This window comes from Parasteatoda tepidariorum, chromosome 7 (assembly GCF_043381705.1).
Source record: "Parasteatoda tepidariorum isolate YZ-2023 chromosome 7, CAS_Ptep_4.0, whole genome shotgun sequence".
Taxonomy (NCBI): domain Eukaryota; kingdom Metazoa; phylum Arthropoda; class Arachnida; order Araneae; family Theridiidae; genus Parasteatoda; species Parasteatoda tepidariorum.
This window is the reverse complement of record NC_092210.1, coordinates 58,830,270-58,847,140: the sequence shown is the minus strand read 5'-3', so window position 1 is coordinate 58,847,140 and position 16,871 is coordinate 58,830,270. Positions and strand designations below refer to the sequence as shown.

The 16,871-nt window shown below is 26.9% G+C and overlaps 1 protein-coding gene across 2 annotated transcripts in view; it reads right to left on the bottom strand.

The window, feature by feature from the left end:
• The window catches only part of LOC107439326 (class A basic helix-loop-helix protein 15-like), a 144,147-nt gene extending 127,523 nt beyond the window's left edge, over positions 1 to 16,624 (bottom strand). Inside the window, exon 1 of one of the 2 annotated variants that reach the window (XM_016051881.3) lies at positions 16,241 to 16,624. The gene's annotated coding sequence lies outside the window, so the exon portion shown is untranslated. Of the gene's footprint in view, positions 1 to 15,949; positions 16,071 to 16,240 lie in introns of those variants that run through there. The other variant, XM_071183485.1, reaches the window with a different exon arrangement.
• Between the last annotated feature and the right edge of the window lie 247 nt (positions 16,625 to 16,871).

Here is a 16,871-nt window from a genome sequence, read left to right as displayed (position 1 = left end):
GTGATCGACTTTGCATTGAATTGGGAGTAAAAGAATGCATTCAAAAATGCAGCGGAAAAGCGTGTAATTATTCATTATTTGAGGAGTATTTTTAGATTTAAAGTTATGTTAAAAATGTTTTGAATGAATGACGTTTAGAGATATATTTTGAAAAATAAAGCTCTCTGTCTTTATGATGGTTTAAAATTTCACAGAAATATGCCCATTCAGTATTACCACTTTATTATGACCACCCCTTTGATTTCCTATGATAGCCACATTACACAGCCTTGATTTTTAGTATTAACTTTAAGAGAGTTTTATAAATCATTTGGTGCATTTGAATCGCATTTTTTTTGGTATGAGATTAAATAGTTATGGATACGTATGTCTGAGCACTTTTTCGACTGTATCCAACCAATGACCAATAGGGTTGAAATCTGGAGATACTGAGGAGGCTAATGCCAAAAAGTAAAATTTCAAACCTATGCTTAACAAACCCAAAATTAGGACTGGACCAAATTATGTTTTTGAAAATACTCGTTGAAATTTAGATAGATCATCAGCATTACAATATTTACTTTAGGCAAACATGTTTCTGTATGATGTCAATATTTACTACAAAGGGTCGTATAATAGTGCACTAATTATAATGGAAACAATTATAGAAATTACATAATCGTACTTAAGATAAACCTATTAATATTAAATAAATAATCTAAAGAAACTGATGTTGCAAGATATTACTTGATTGAAAACTTCTTCTACCTCAAAAATATACAAATTTAGAACAACAGTTAACATGTTTTAAGCACTTAAAAACAGGCGCCAATTTTCAAGACTTGCCAGACGTGAAGGAAAATAAGCAAAAGTGATTTGAAATATGGAGCATAAAGTTGCCAATGAAAAATAGTAATTAAGGTGAGAAACAAAACTAGAAGAATTAGAAAAACCACAGTAGCTGAAACAGAAAAGAAAAATTCGAATCCCAGCCATGACTGGTCAATACGAATCTGCATCGACCACAGTGCTGACTTAAAATATCCGCAGTTGTAGACGAATCATGGGTTAGAGTCTCCTTGCTGTCAGGCAAACTGTGGGAGATTTTGTGTTTTTCCACTCTGTGTAACTTAAATGCGAGTTAGTTCCATCAAAAATCCTCCACGAAGGCAAATTTGTCCCAACAACTTGATCCAGGAGCTCTCTTGTCTTCTGGATTGGATTATCTTCAAATCACTTAAGTTGTTTAAAAAACAAATAAAAACTTTTTTTTTCTGAAGTATATTTTTTATATTTACAAAACAAAGTTCCTTATCAAAAAATGTACTATTGGTCAACTTTATACGTTTATAATTTCTTATTTGAAATTTCTGCTTATATGTCTTACGAAAATTATTAATTTCTTTGGTTATTTCTATTGGCTGATTATATGTAGTGGTAATTTCATTACTGGCAATTTCTAATTCTATTGAAGTTAAACCTTATAAAGTAGTAGCAAAAATAAAGCTTCTTTTGACAGCTTAAAAAATTACAATTGATAATCTTACCTTTGAAAAAGAGGATAAAAAACTTAACTCTAATTGCTAGATAGTGAAAAATAGCAGCAGATTGAAAATTCTAAATTAGATATGTTCTGGTAGTGGTAAAATAATTTCTATGATATAAAGCTGAATAAACCTACAAAAAATTAATTTTAAAAGACTAAAGTTTTTTTTTTAGTAATAGAGTCGTTTGAGAAACGTCTGGTTGGGAGAGCACCGGACTTACTTTAGTTAGAACGGGAGTTCGAATCCAGCAGACCAAACACTCCCCGCGTAGTAAACGGTGACCAGTGTACGTTAAATCTGTTAGGCCACAAAGTCCTCTATGTTCTCATAACAAACTTTACCTCTAGGGGTACTGAATTGGAGATTGACAGTTGTCTGATTCAGGTCAAAATTACGATCTGTGACTGAAGGAATGAGTGAATAGATGTATGAATGGGTTCGCCCTGTAAACGGCTGTGACGTATGGGTGTGGCAGAACTGAAATTCTTGGCTGGAAAACAAGAGCAGTCGCACCTCTTGCCTTAAAAGAACAATCGCATCCCTTACCTTAATGGCCTACGATAAGAACAACAACAGAGACTTAAAACAAATCTTAAAAATTGGATATATTCCTGCTTTTTTTGAAGTGAGACAAAGACGGAAGCTATAGAACATTTAACAATGAAATCTTTCTTATTATTCCTAAGCATTCAGTGTATGACGAATGTGAACGTTTGATAGGTGACATAGGTGAAGGTTTTCCAAAATTTAAGTTTCAAAACTAAATTTTGATTAATTTTTTTGCAACCTATTGCGTCTGATAAAGAGCATTGCAGCAAATTAGGTAACCATTCTCTTAAAGCATTTCAAAACATTCACAGATTTCAAAATTGAAGATAAATTAAAAATCCTCCTTGATGAAAAATTGAAAATTTTATGTATCAATGTTTCTCTTTTATACTTTGATTTGGTGAGAGATATTATTTCAAAGATAATTAAAAAGTATTGCCAAAAATATCAATATGTAACTGCTTTCTGTTGTTAAGTAATCTGAATTAATTTACCTCATCTACACTGTGCTAGGATGTTCCAAGTTTCGGACGTCTAAAACAATTTTTCTACCAATAACTGCTTGTTTTTAACAAGGGACAAGGGTGTTAAAAATTTCATTGCCGCATTGTTTTAAATCAATGTTACAATACATTACATTCTTTTTCCAATATGCATGTGTGTGTCTGCCTGAACAAATGTGAAGAAAAAAATCCATAAAAGTATCAAAAATAAAAAGCGTACTCCCTAATGTCATAAGACATAATAAATGTGGTTGAATTGTCAATTTTAGTTGCATTTTGTGAAAATGTTCTTGAAACTAAGACAGTTAGTTTGTTATATAAACAGAAACAAATAAAAAACTTAAAGTGTAATTATCGTTTCCTATTAAAATTGAATTGAAAATAATTACTTTCCTTCTGCAAAGAAGTAAAAAGAAACAGACAAATAAAAGTTGCATTTCCTGTAAAGTATTTTAATGAACCACTTAATTTGCTTTAAAAACAAATGAAATTTTAAGTGTGACGAAAATAATTGTTTCAACTCCTCCAGCAAAAAATGCACTTTGCATTTTCAAAGTTCAAATAATAATTTCTATTTACATATATTGGGAATCTTGTTAATTTAAACTATTCTTGAATACTATTCTATCAGACATCTTTTGTTTCTAACTACCCCTAAAAAATTAACAGAAAACTTCGCTAAATCAATAAAACACTTTTTCGTCGAATTCAATCAATGAATTTACCGAGGAAACAGGAAAATCCAAAACTGCATTAAATGAAGAAAATTTGTGTCTCTTTCTCTTCTTTCTTCTTCTTTTTTTTCTGTTGTTTAAGTCACCCACGCCTTTAGGGTGAATAACAATAAGTGTTATTGGAAAAAAAAAACTGTCTTTTTTTCCTTCTGTTTTTTGGTTTATTTCGGATTTGTTCGATGAAACGGCGGATGTCCGGAATGCCGGGGTTTGGCGTCGGAAAATCTGTTCCCCCAATATTTATCCTAAAGTAGGGTAATATTGTTCCGCTTGGTAAATTCTCGCCTTTAAAGTAAGCCATGTAATTCTCCCTGTATTTCTTCACATGCATTTTATAAGTTATTCTTTTCATTTTCATTTTCGGTATTCCTTCATTTTGTTGATTACACTGGAATAAAATTGTTATTTTAACTATTATAATTAAATTCATAAATAGCTTTCTGTATCATTTACTCTGTAAAAAATTGCGGATAAAAAAGTACAGGCACTCTGGGTGCCAGTGCTTTTTACAGTGAAATCTATTTTTACAGTATTGTTTTACGGTATTAAAAATAAAAGTACTTTATGGATGTCGCACTCAAGGTGTCAGTACTTTTTACCAGAATTCGATCCAGAATTTTTTACCACGCACTTATTTTAGATATTCCACTCGTTAATTATGAAATATTTTGTTGGCTCTACACAGAAGATTGGAATATTTAAATTTTTTGATAAAAGAAGTAAAAAAAATAATAATTGGAACATATATCCCAAATTTTTATCTATAATCTGCAGGTCAAGTGTCAGACGAGTCACTTGAATTATTATACAGCACATTCTTTTTCGGAAAAAAAATCTTCAAAGAAAGTATTTAGATTTTGTCTCTCTCTTTGAAAAATGTTGAGCTTTATTAGTATTTGTAAAATTACTTTATTTTGAATAAAAAAGAAACATAATTTTTTTCAGGGTTAAGTGAAATACATAGCATAAAACCGTAATGGTGTGAAACAATTTCTCATTGTTATCGTCGCATTCTTACTGAACAGAAAATTAATTTCTCACTTAAGTTAAAAGATCCCGATTTCTTTACTTGTCATTAACGAGAAATTCAGAACTATTTACACAAACTAATTAGGTGCAATTCCAATTTACTTAAACCAGGATTGAAAAAGTCTTTAACTTTCAAGACAAAGACGAACTGCAACGCATTTACACCACTAAATTGTATACCACAATTTATGCTGTTTCTGTTTAAAAAAAAGAGAAACAACCTCTTATCATAATTGCGAACTAAAATGCAATAAATACTACACAGAAGCGTCAATCATTGTTCAATTCAAACAAGATAGATTTATATAAAACAGTCTACTTTTCACAACTGTTCCTTGGATAGATTTGAAGAAATAAATTAGCAATTTTAGGAACGACAAATTGTCCAATGTTTAGAAATAGTCCTGGAAATGATGAGTTCTATTCCGCAAATCGAATTGGTAAAATCCAAGGACATTTGACAAATCCAAAATATTACCCAGATCCATTTCTCTATCGAAATCTCCAGAGAAATGGATGTTGAAAGTTGTATTCGCAATGATGTTAACTCATGAGGATATGCTGGAGACACACTGATAAAATAAACAGAAGCAGAAAGGAAGTTTCGTTAGAAATATAGGCTTTATTAATGCAAATTTCATTAGTATTGTCAAGAAAATAAATGTATGTATTGTTAAACGATGCAATAAAAAATTACGCTGTTCTTTAAAATAATTAATCTCATTTATATTCTAAAAATTTATAAATTTATTTATACACTTGCACTTTCTTTCGAACTTTTTAAGCATATAATAAAATTAATATTAGGAACTCGAACATAACATTAAATTTTAATGTTCTCCTAAAAAGGTTAAAATTTACACTGAGAAATAAGGTATGGTCAAAACAACCCTATGATGTAAAATTTACCGAGTTCCTGGTTCTATGGGAACACTAAAATGCTCAGTAAATTTTTACCGAAGTGCTTTGTTAAGGATTTCTATAAAATTAGCAATAAAATAAGGTTTTAAAATAATTGGTAAAATTTAGTAAACATATGGTATAATTTGGTAATTTTGTCATAATACCTTAGAGCATGATTTATTTCTCAGTTTCGCATTTTTTCCTAAGTGTGTGGTAATAAGTACTATAATTTTGAAAAATAGAATTTAAGGTAAATTATTACTATATGAAAGGAAAAACCACCAAATGAATGGTTTAAATGCCATAAATTTCAATTTCACTCTCGAAAGTTATGTTTTTTCACTTTAAAAAAAATGACAAACCGGAGTTTTATGTTTTAAACGGAATTTCCGAAAAAAAAAAACATTTTGTAGATTTGAGATAAATAAGGATAATTTGTACCGTTACCTTAGTTTTGACATACGTTGATTTTACGATTATCGATTCTAAATTGCAGATGTTTGGTTAAATTAATTGAACTTTCAATTTTTTAGAAAAATTTTTTCTGAAGGAAGTTCAGCATTTTTAGACACTGATTATTTTAATATTTCTTATAGAATAGAAATATATAGAGCAAAAACATTTTACTCAAAAAGAAGGATGATTTTAGCTCTACTTCAGTAGTTTTGAGTCACATTGTTTTTGTTTTAATCTACTTAATAATGTTGTTAAATTCGTTTCTGTTTTTTTACGATTGAATTAAAAAGTCGAGTGCAATATTTGTTTGGGTGCAATTATTTAATTAAATGAAAAACAATAATTACGTTTCGCGAAAAGTTATTAAAGAAGTAAGGTGGCCAAAGTTTAAAAAAAATTTAAAATATAAAATATCTGTAGTAAATTATCATGTCATTCACAAACTTTGATAATTTAATATTTTAAAGGAGCTAGTTAAACTTTTGAAGAAGTTTTTGAGCAGATAAACAGAATGACCTTTACTATTCAAAGGTAAAACCAAAAACATATCAGCAGAAGAAAATAAAATGTACTTTTTGAAAAGTTTAACTTGTGCAGAAAAAAAAAATCATTTACATAAGACTTTAGAAAAAGGAAAGAGTAATTACATTATGGCTTGAGAGTTTGAAGAAAATTCTGAAATTAAAAGTAAAAAGTTTTTATAACTCCTATTTCAATTTTCCTTTTAGGTTTTTATATTCAACATTCCTCTATGTTGACATTTCAACATACTATTTTTTTTATTTTTTTGAGGATGGTGGTAGCTGAATTTCTTTGTTAATAAACTTACAAATTTAAAATATCCATTTTGCAGCAACTAGTGAAGGTAAAATAAGTAGTAAAAATGTTTTCTTCCTCGATATTTGTAAAAAGAATAAATATTTTTATTTCTTTTCCAAAATGAAGACTATTTTCCAATGATATATCGATTACTTCTAGTAAAGAACGTAAATACCAAATAAATGTCAATTGCGCGAATTGTGAGCCTTGATTTTTTTTAACGTTAAACATTTGATGGCCACGTTAATAATTTTAATCTAATAGAAAACCGACTCCTTTCCGTAACTTATATAATACAAAAAAAAAAAAAAAAAAAAAANAAAAAAAAAAAAAAAAAAAAAAAAAAAAAAAAAAAAAAAAAACACCTTGAGAAGACTGTTTCGGGTTCAAGGGCAGTATTAATTAATATTTAATAATATTGCTTAATATTTTCTTAATTTTATTAAAATTTATTAAAATGCTCTACTAACTGCAATTAAACGATCAATTTTTGAAGACGCTTAAAAATTGTGCAAATATTTCTAAATGTATAGAGCTAGAATTTTATATTTGTAATATTGCAGTTGTGAATATTCGTCTGAACAGAAAATAAATTCTTTAATGGTTTTTTCTCAACTTAAAGAAACTGCATGCGAATGTATTTTTAAAAGTTATTTTCGTCGTTGTAGATTTGTGTCTCGATATGATGATTTTATCTCAACTTCAAAAGCTTTATCGATACCCGTACTCCGAAAATGAGCTAAAAGAGTACCCCCTTTTCCAAATCTTCCAAATAACCGTCTTTGGCCAAGTTTGCGGGAAGCGTGACTTTCTGGTTGTACACTTTTGCACTAGATTATGCGACCTGATACACTCCGTCCATTAGCTGTATATATATATATATTTTCCGGGTACTTTGTCAAAAAATCTTTAGGTCATTAAGATAAGCCTAAGCATTTTTTAGGATAATAGAAGACTTACTCTATCAGAATGAATTTGCAGAGGTGTTTTGCAATAAACTTTTAATAAATTCTTTTAATAATACAATAAGGCTATAAAATAAACTTTCACTATGGGCTTATTGGAAAGTGATTGAAATAAATCAGGTTAATTGAGCAATAAATGGCATATTTCCTTGTTAACTTAAAAGTATGTTTACTCACAGCTACCCCATATATCTAAAAGGTGCCAAGATGATAAAAAATATCTAAAGATTTTACAATTTGTTATGATAACGTTAGCTGTTTGAAAAAGCCCGATTATTGTATTGTAAGTAGGGAACTTTTACGAATTCAAAACCAATTTTGCACAATTAAAAAACTGTTCTATTTGGGAAAATAATTAACTAGAACTTTCCTTATATAGAATTTTTTAATTTAGTGAGAATGTTGCAACTGTGGCAGAATCCACAATTAGATAAATGTCATCAAGTCTTTCCAAAAATAGACAGTTTAATCAAGAAATTTCATTAGAGCGTAAAGGTAATCTTTTGATCGATTACAGTGTCATTTTCTCCTCAAGTAGGTGAAAGTAATAGCGAGTTATAAATATTATAAAGAAATAATAAAAAAAAACTTCTTAAAATTCTTATATTTTTCCAAAATCACTTCTAAAACCGAAATATTCTTAAAAATTAAATAGTATTTCTATTCGGAATAATAAAATTTTTTATCTTGTTTTATATAGCCTTAAAAGAAATAATGTTTTATGCTATCACAATTAAACAAAGATAGCACTTTTTACAAAGTATGATACAGGTAATTAATTGAAATATGTGCTAAAATCATCTCTATTGTTGAAATACATATAACAAAAACAACTGGAAAGCAACTGGAAGAACACACATCTGCATTGTTCTACATTGCTATTTCTACAATGTTTTGCTGTGTCTGAAACACTTAAGATACATCTTGCTTTATTTAATAAGAAATTACTCTATTTAATATTTAAATTTGGGACTTATGAAAACCTTTATTAAGAAATTACGAGCTTAGGCTCAAAATATTACTTTAGATCACTATCTAAAATAGTTGTGAATGATAGTATCCGTCTTGTACTGACAAAAATACATCACAAAATATCGGCCAATCGTTATAATTTTGTATTTTTGTATAAATGTTTGTTTACTTATTGAAAATTGTGCTTGTAAGGAAATATTGTCAAAAAGGTCTGGAAAATCGGATTAAAGTGTAATTATCAGCGTCAAGTAAGACTCCATAAATGAAGCAAAACATCTAAATTAAAAAAATAAAATGGTATAAATTTTAAAAATTCAATATTTACTGTTGTAAGAATTTAAATTTTAATGATAGATTTGTAAAATTTTCATATGATGATACTCTTAGATTTAACGCAACCAGTTTCTTCTCAAAAAATTTAAAAATTACAATGTTTATATGCTAAGCTGTAGTAAAAAAATACACAAAATAACAATTTTATTGCATAAAATTGATTCGGAAAGTAATTCTAAACATCGTAATGTCATTTTCAAAGATTGTTTTTGAATTTTAACTCTTGATAGAGGACTATTTTACTTGCACGTTTTCTATATACTCGCCTTCGTGTTGGTGGACAAAATATTACCTACTTCAAACTAGCTAGATTATTCAAATCTCTAATGAAGCTTTTAGTAATGCATTTTGCAATCCCTTTCGGACCACTCGAAGCGGCTAATCACTATTTTATTAAAGTTAATTTACATTCAATCAAAGTTAAAAGTTAAGATAATTTTCCTCTGATCCATATGGCTATCAAATCTCTTGTGGTCCTCTGCGTTTGATAACCGTACCATTTAAATCGATTTTTAACAAACTGAATTTTTGGCCATATTATATCAAAAGAGAGTTTATAACCAATCAAAATTTCGTCTCTTCCCTATTTTACCTGTGCACTCTTCTTTTAACTATTAGCTGTAAGCTGGATAACAATAAATGATGATGGCTACATTTAACGACCGTTTCAAGCAGAATTCTCTATTTCAACAAATAGAATTTCTATTAATAATATTTCCAACCTCTCTCCAATTAGCCAGAGTACTCTTATTTCTACTTAAACTTTGTTCATAATTCCATTGCAAGCAACGTTTTTTTTTTTTTTTTCAAAATGCAGTTATAAAATTGTTTGATATTTTAACGTCAATAGTAATTTCGACCCTTTCTAGACATAAACAAACACAAAACTAAAAAGATGAAAATAATAAAGTGAAATAAAATAAGCGAATATAACTAAAGTTTTCATTATGTCATAAGGTTTTTGTCAAACTTAGTAAATTTATGAGAAATCATTTTCGTAATATTATTAGCCCTGAGAAGTAACCTCTCGTCTTGTAAAATTGATGTGACTCAAGTTTTTTGCTTAAAGACTGACAAAAATAAAATTATTTGATCCATTTTAGACCACATGAAAAATATAGTTTGTTCAAAATTATTTCATATTATTATTGTTTTTTTAACAGCGTTAGGTTTATTATTATGTATCCACTTGCTTCACTGTTATTTCATAATTTTAAATTCATTCCTTAATTATTTTATCTTTATTTATATTGAGAATTGTGCATTAAAACATATTTGGATTCTAATTATAATTAAAACGGTGTTATTTATTTTTTCTTCTTTTCATCTAGTATCGTTACTTTTGAAAGTGCAGCCTAACAAATAAAAGTATCAAAACGCCAAACACCTTATTTTATACAATTTTAAGTCCCACTTAAAATAATTTTATGTATTAGAGGTTTAGTGATAAAAATTTTAAAAATCTTTCTCAAATTTTCGTAAAAATTAATATACTTAAAAAATTTTTTTAATTTGTGACATTAAAAGCAGTTACAGCAGAAGAAGGAAAATTCTAGAGAATTTCAGTGGGAAATGCTTAATTAATTTGTTTTTTTTTTTTATTTCATATAAAAGTTTCTAGTGGTGTGTTTTTTTAAGAGTTGCTAAAAAACTTTAACAATTCGCACAAAGAGATATTTATAAGAATAGTGCATGGAGAAGAGTGAAAATTAAAAAAGAAAACTAATTTAAATATTACAACTAATATGAATATTTAAAGAAATAATATTATAGTAATAGAACTAATTCGAAAAATTAAGCTCAAACAGACATAATTAAATACAGTATTATAATAGATGAAGACAAAAAATATCATATGCAAAAAATATATTAATTGACGACTTTCTTTTCTCTAAATACTGAAACCATCGAGACTATATTTTCTTTATCCAAATGTAACTTTTAGACATTTTAAATTAAAATAATTTAAATTATTTAACGGTAACAAATTGCAAACTCAAAACTTGAACTTTTTTTCATGATTAGAATCAAGTTTATTGTTAAGCAAACTTTTAAAGTATTAGACAAAAGCTAAATAAAAATTAAGTTCCTAGAATCAAACATAAATATGTTTACTTTTTAGGTTTTCACGTTATGATAAAAGTCATAATTTGTGATTTTATAAAATGTTAATGAGAATTTATATTTTTAAAATACAATGATTGAGATAGTTAGTTAAGGATGCATTTACGATACAGATATTTAAAAAAGGGATGGATATTTAAAAGTTCAATGGCAGAATAGATATTTAAATATGCAATGATAAGATAGATACTTTAAAACTCAAAAATATTAGAAAAAAACTATTGTTATTGTTAAGCTAACTTTCACAGTATAAGACAAAAGCTAAATGAAATTTAAGTTCCCAGAATCAAACATAAATATGTTTACTTTTTAGGTTTTCGCGTTATGATAAAAGTCATAATTTTTGATTTTCCAAATTGTTAATGAGAATTTATATTTTTAAAATACAGTGATTGAGATAGTTATTTAAGGATGTATTCATGAGATAGATATTTAAAAAGGGGATGGATATTTAAAAAATCAATGGCGGAATAGATATTTAAATATGCAATGATAAGATAGATACTTTAAAACTCAAAAATATTGAAAAAAAACTCTTGTTATTGTTAAGAAAACTTTTACAGTATAAGTCAAAAGCTAAATAAAAATTAAGTTCCCAGAATCAAACATAAATATGTTTACTTTTTAAGTTTTCGCGTTATAATAAAAGTCATAATTTTTGATCGTCTAAAATGTTAATGAGAATTTATATTTTTAAAATACAATGATTGAGTTACTTATTTAAGGATGCATTCATGAGATAGATATTTAAAAAGGGGATGGATATCTAAAAATTCAATGGCGGAATAGATATATAAATATGCAATGATAAGATAGATATTTTAAAACTCAAAAATATAAAAAAAAAAAAAACTCTTGTTATTGTTAAGCGAACTTTTACAGTATAAGACAAAAGCTAAATAAAAATTAAGTTTCCGGAATCAAACATAAATATGTTTACTTTTTAGGTTTTCGTGTTATGATAAAAGTCATAATTTTTGATTGTCTAAAATGTTAATGAGAATTTATATTTTTAAAATACAATGATTGAGTTACTTATTTAAGGATGCATTCATGAGATAGATATTTAAAAAGGGGATTGATATCTAAAAATTCAATGGCGGAATAGATATTTAACTATGCAATGATACGATTTTAAAATTCAAAAATATTAAAAAAAAACTGTTGTTATTGTTAAGCAAACTTTTGCAGTATAAGACAAAAGCTAAATAAAAATTAAGTTCCCAGAATCAAACATAAATATGTTTACTTTTTAGGTTTTCGCGTTATAATAAAAGTCATAATTTTTGATTGTCTAAAATGTTAATGAGAATTTATATTTTTAAAATACAATGATTGAGATATTTATTTAAGGAAGCATTCATGAAATAGATATTTAAAAGGGGATTGATATCTAAAAATTCAATGGCGGAATAGATATTTAAATATGCAATGATAAGATAGATACTTTAAAATTCAAAAATATAAAAAAACTATTTTAAAATGCAATAATTGGATAAATAGTTTCCTAGCAAAACAGTCAATGTTATTCAATAAGCAAACCAAAATGAAGAAAAAATATTTTTAGAAATACTGATTGAATTTTTGATATTTGTATTTAGGAAATAACCAGATAGAGTTTGTTAAATGAATAGACCTGATTGTAGAAAGAGTTTTTGAAAATTCTAATCGCAGTCACGTTAAGTTGAGATAGATAATAAGTCATATTCTGAACAAACATTTAGTCTGTGCAACATTTGTGTATGTCAAAACAGGGATATTAGAGTAAAGTTTTCCTCCAGCTTTGCAAATAAACTAATAACAATAAATTTTATGAGAATAGAATCTAATGTTATTAGAAATTCCTTTGTGAACTGCACTGCTATATGCTTTTTTTATATATTTTGTTTCGTTTTTATCTTTTCTAAAAAGGCTAATGATTTTTATTTAATTGTTTTTTTTATTAATAATTAAAGTATAAATTTTTGAAAAAAGCAAATAAATAAAATAAGAAATTGCACCTTTTCGGAAAACACAAAAGTATAACGAAAACTATCAAGTTAAATAGATTGTATATTCTATGGGATTTTTTTGTTGTTGATATTCTATGTAAATATTTCATAGGAATTTCTCTTGAATGTAGGAAAATCTTTTCATCTTTTCTTAAGAGAGATTTTTAATTGATTGCTTTTTTTATTAATAATTAAAATATGAATTTTAAAAAAAATAAACAAATAAATAAAATAAAAAATTGCACCTTTTTGGAAAACACAAAAACTATAGCGAAAACTATTAAGTAAAATAGATTGTATATTCTATGGGATTTTTTTGTTGTTGATATTCTATGTAAATATTTCATAGGAATTTCTCTTGAATGTAGGAAAATCTTTTCATCTTTTCTTAAGAGGCTAATTATTTTTATTTGATTGTTGTTTTAATTGATAATTAAAATATAAATTTAAAAAAATAGACAAATAAATAAAATAAAAAAATGCACCTTTTAGAAAATACAAAAACTATAACGAAAACTATAATCTATTCTATGGGATTTTTCTGTTGTTGATATTCTATGCAAATATTTCATAGGAATTTCTCTTGAATGTAGGAAAATTAAATAAGAAAATTAATAATTTAGATTCAACTTTAAATTATTATTCTTGTTCAAGTTATTTACAGTAAAAAAACTTTTTATACATTTTATTCATTTAGAATAACAGGAAGTCAGAATAATACTTCGTATTTATTTAATAAGAGAAATGGAGCAACTTGAAATAGTTGAAGATAAAGCGTTGTTTAGGTACTAAAAAGTAATACTATTTTCTTGTGCCAAGCTATAATTTTTCTTCCTTATTCTGAGTTTTATAACTGTTGAAAGAAACAACTTCATATCTTCCTCTATTTTAATTTGTGCTCAATATGTTGTTAACTATGTAGTTATTGCAGCACAAAACATTCAGCCTTTCCATTAGTGTTGTGCACACTGTTGTATTTATAAGATATTCACGTTATAGTAAACCTTTAGAAATTTTAAAGCATGTTGAACACTAGCATGAATTAAACTTGTTGCATGATAACTTAGCCATATTATTTTACTTCTGAAAATTAATTACACACTAATAAAAATAAGTAAGGTTCAAACTACTAGAATATGGTAAGGTATATCATGTTTCAGGCACCATAGGAATATCAAAAAACTCGGTGATTTTAACCGAAACGATTTGCTAATGATTTTGAAAAAAAATTAACAATAAAATACAGTTTTGTAATGTATTATAAAATTTTATAAACGTAGTAAAAATTTGGTAATTTTATCAAGATACTTTAGAACATGGCATAAAAATCCTTTTTCGTTTAAATTTAATTTTAAAGTTTGTCTTTTTTACTAAATTTGCGGTGATAAGAACAATAACTTTGAAAACCAGAATTTGCAATAAACCTTTACCGCTATAACCAATAAATACCTAATAAATGGTTTAAATACCTTATAATTTGGTTTTATTAACCAAGGTTATATTATTTAATACCAAGTATATCATTAACATGCAATACAGTAATTTTATTAGTTTTTTTCCTTCTTGATCGATTTAAGAAAATTAACATTTCTATAAATATAAATGTTTAACTCAGGCATAACGCTGTAATTCTTTTAAAATGGATGGTTGCTGAATGAAGAAATATTAAACTTATTTACATTATTTTAATAACTACGTTCTTAAATTTATTACTAGTTTTAAAATTATTACAAAAAAATTACGATTTTTTTTTGCATTAAGAACTTTCTGACATAAATTAAATTGGAGGCAAACTGATTAAAAGTACAGTCTTATGTTAAGAACTCAATTATTTATAATCTATCTTGTTTAAATACAACACAATTTAGTACCAAAAATTGCCTAATTTGTCACATAAAAATATTAAAAAACATCAATTGTTACAACATTTTTATAAAAAAAAAAGAATTATAAATACATACAAGTATAAAACAAGAAGGTTTGCTTCAATATTTTTTATGAATTTCTGGCAATAAATTAATTTAAAATTCGCATATCATATACTTCCAAAAAACTGCTGATCAAATTACAGTAAAAAGAACAGTAAATTCATTTTACTTTTATCGTAAATTCATTTTACCGGAATATGTTACGGAGCAAAAATTCGATATACCGTAATTTTTTGCATTAATGATTAAGGTTCAATCATTGATAGGTAGGTACTTTATTTACGTCGCACTAGAACTGCACAATGGGCTATTGGCGACGTTCTGGGAGATATCCAAAATCCCTGATAATGATCCGAAGACATGTCATCGTAATTTTGATTATCTGAAGAGGGGATGGCTCCCCTACTTTGGTAGCCCAACTACCTGCTCGCGAAGTCGAGCACTTAACGGTTGAACAGTTTAACAAGGACCGATACCACGCACCCTCGGGTAAAATCATTGAACCACTCTAATTAAATAAATATTACTGTTAAAGTTACGGTATCATATTTTACGGTAAAAATTGATTTTACGGATGATGCCCCCAAAGACCGGTATTTAATACCGTAATTTCATCCCGAATTTTTTACAATGCATAAACAAAACAATTTAATTTCCTTTTTTTGAAAAAAAATTTATACCCCTGCATTTAAATTATTTCCCATCTTTTATTTGGTTTATTTTTTTATCTCCTCATCATGCTCTAAAATAAATATTTGAAAAAATTTGCTTTATTTTTTTTCCAATATTTCCTACTAATAAAACACAAAACATCTCACTTATTATTTTATTACATTAAAAACATTAAATTAAAAAAAAATGATAATTTGTTTTATGTTTTTCAGTATTTTCAACTAATAAAACATCCCTCTCATTATTTTATTACATTAAAAACAATAAATTAAAAAAGGAAAATAATAATAATTTGTTTTATTTTATTCAGTATTTTCAACTAATAAAACAAATAACATCCCACTCATTATTATATTGCATAAAAAACGTTTCAGAATAAATTGTTTAAAAATACATTAAAATAAAAAGCAATCTACCCTTACATAAAACAAGGAAAAATTCATACCCTTCTCTCTAATATTTTTCCTTCCTCAACGTAATCTGTTTTATGCCAGATGCAGTATTTTCAACTAATAAAACACAAACCATCCCTCTCATTATTTTATTACATTAAAAACATTAAATTAAAAAATAAATAAATAATTTGTTTTAATTTATTCAGTATTTTCAACTAATAAAACAAATAACATCCCACTCATTATTGTATTGCATAAAAAACGTTTCAGAATAAATTGTTTAAAAATACATTAAAATAAAAAGCAATCTACCCTTACATAAAACAAGGAAAAATTCATACCCTTCTCTCTAATATTTTTCCTTCCTCAACGTAATCTGTTTTATACCAGATGCGCCCTTCCAATATGCCAGATGCAATTATAGGGATGGACCGACTTGCTTTGCTTGCATTACTTAGTTCCTACGAAACACGTGTTGATCTCCATGAGATGATACGTCGATATGTTTTGGTCGACAAGAACGGGGATTTTCGCCATTCATTTTAGGCAGCGTGGGACGGAGCGCATGCGCTTAACGGGATATTGCCTCCGTCATCACCTGTGGAGCTCTCTGGGTATTCTGAAAGTCCACGAAAATTCAGAAAAGGCGAAACAATTTTTTTTTCTCGTTCTTCCGACGTATGTGGGTATGAGGGAAATAAATTTAACATATTTTATCTTCTTCCATTATCGGAACACGCGTTATCGAATTTTTGTTTTTCGTTTTTCTTTCGTGGGAATATATTTTGAGTTTTATCATATGTTGAAAATAAAATCGTATCATAAAGGTTGAAAAAAGTTGTCGAGAGAAAAGGAGAATGTAATAGTTCGTAATTTTAGAGAGTTGGGAATAAATATATCCTTTTGCGATAATAATTGTATTTCTGTCAAGAACTATACATATAATTAAAATGTCTAAAGAGATAAAAAATT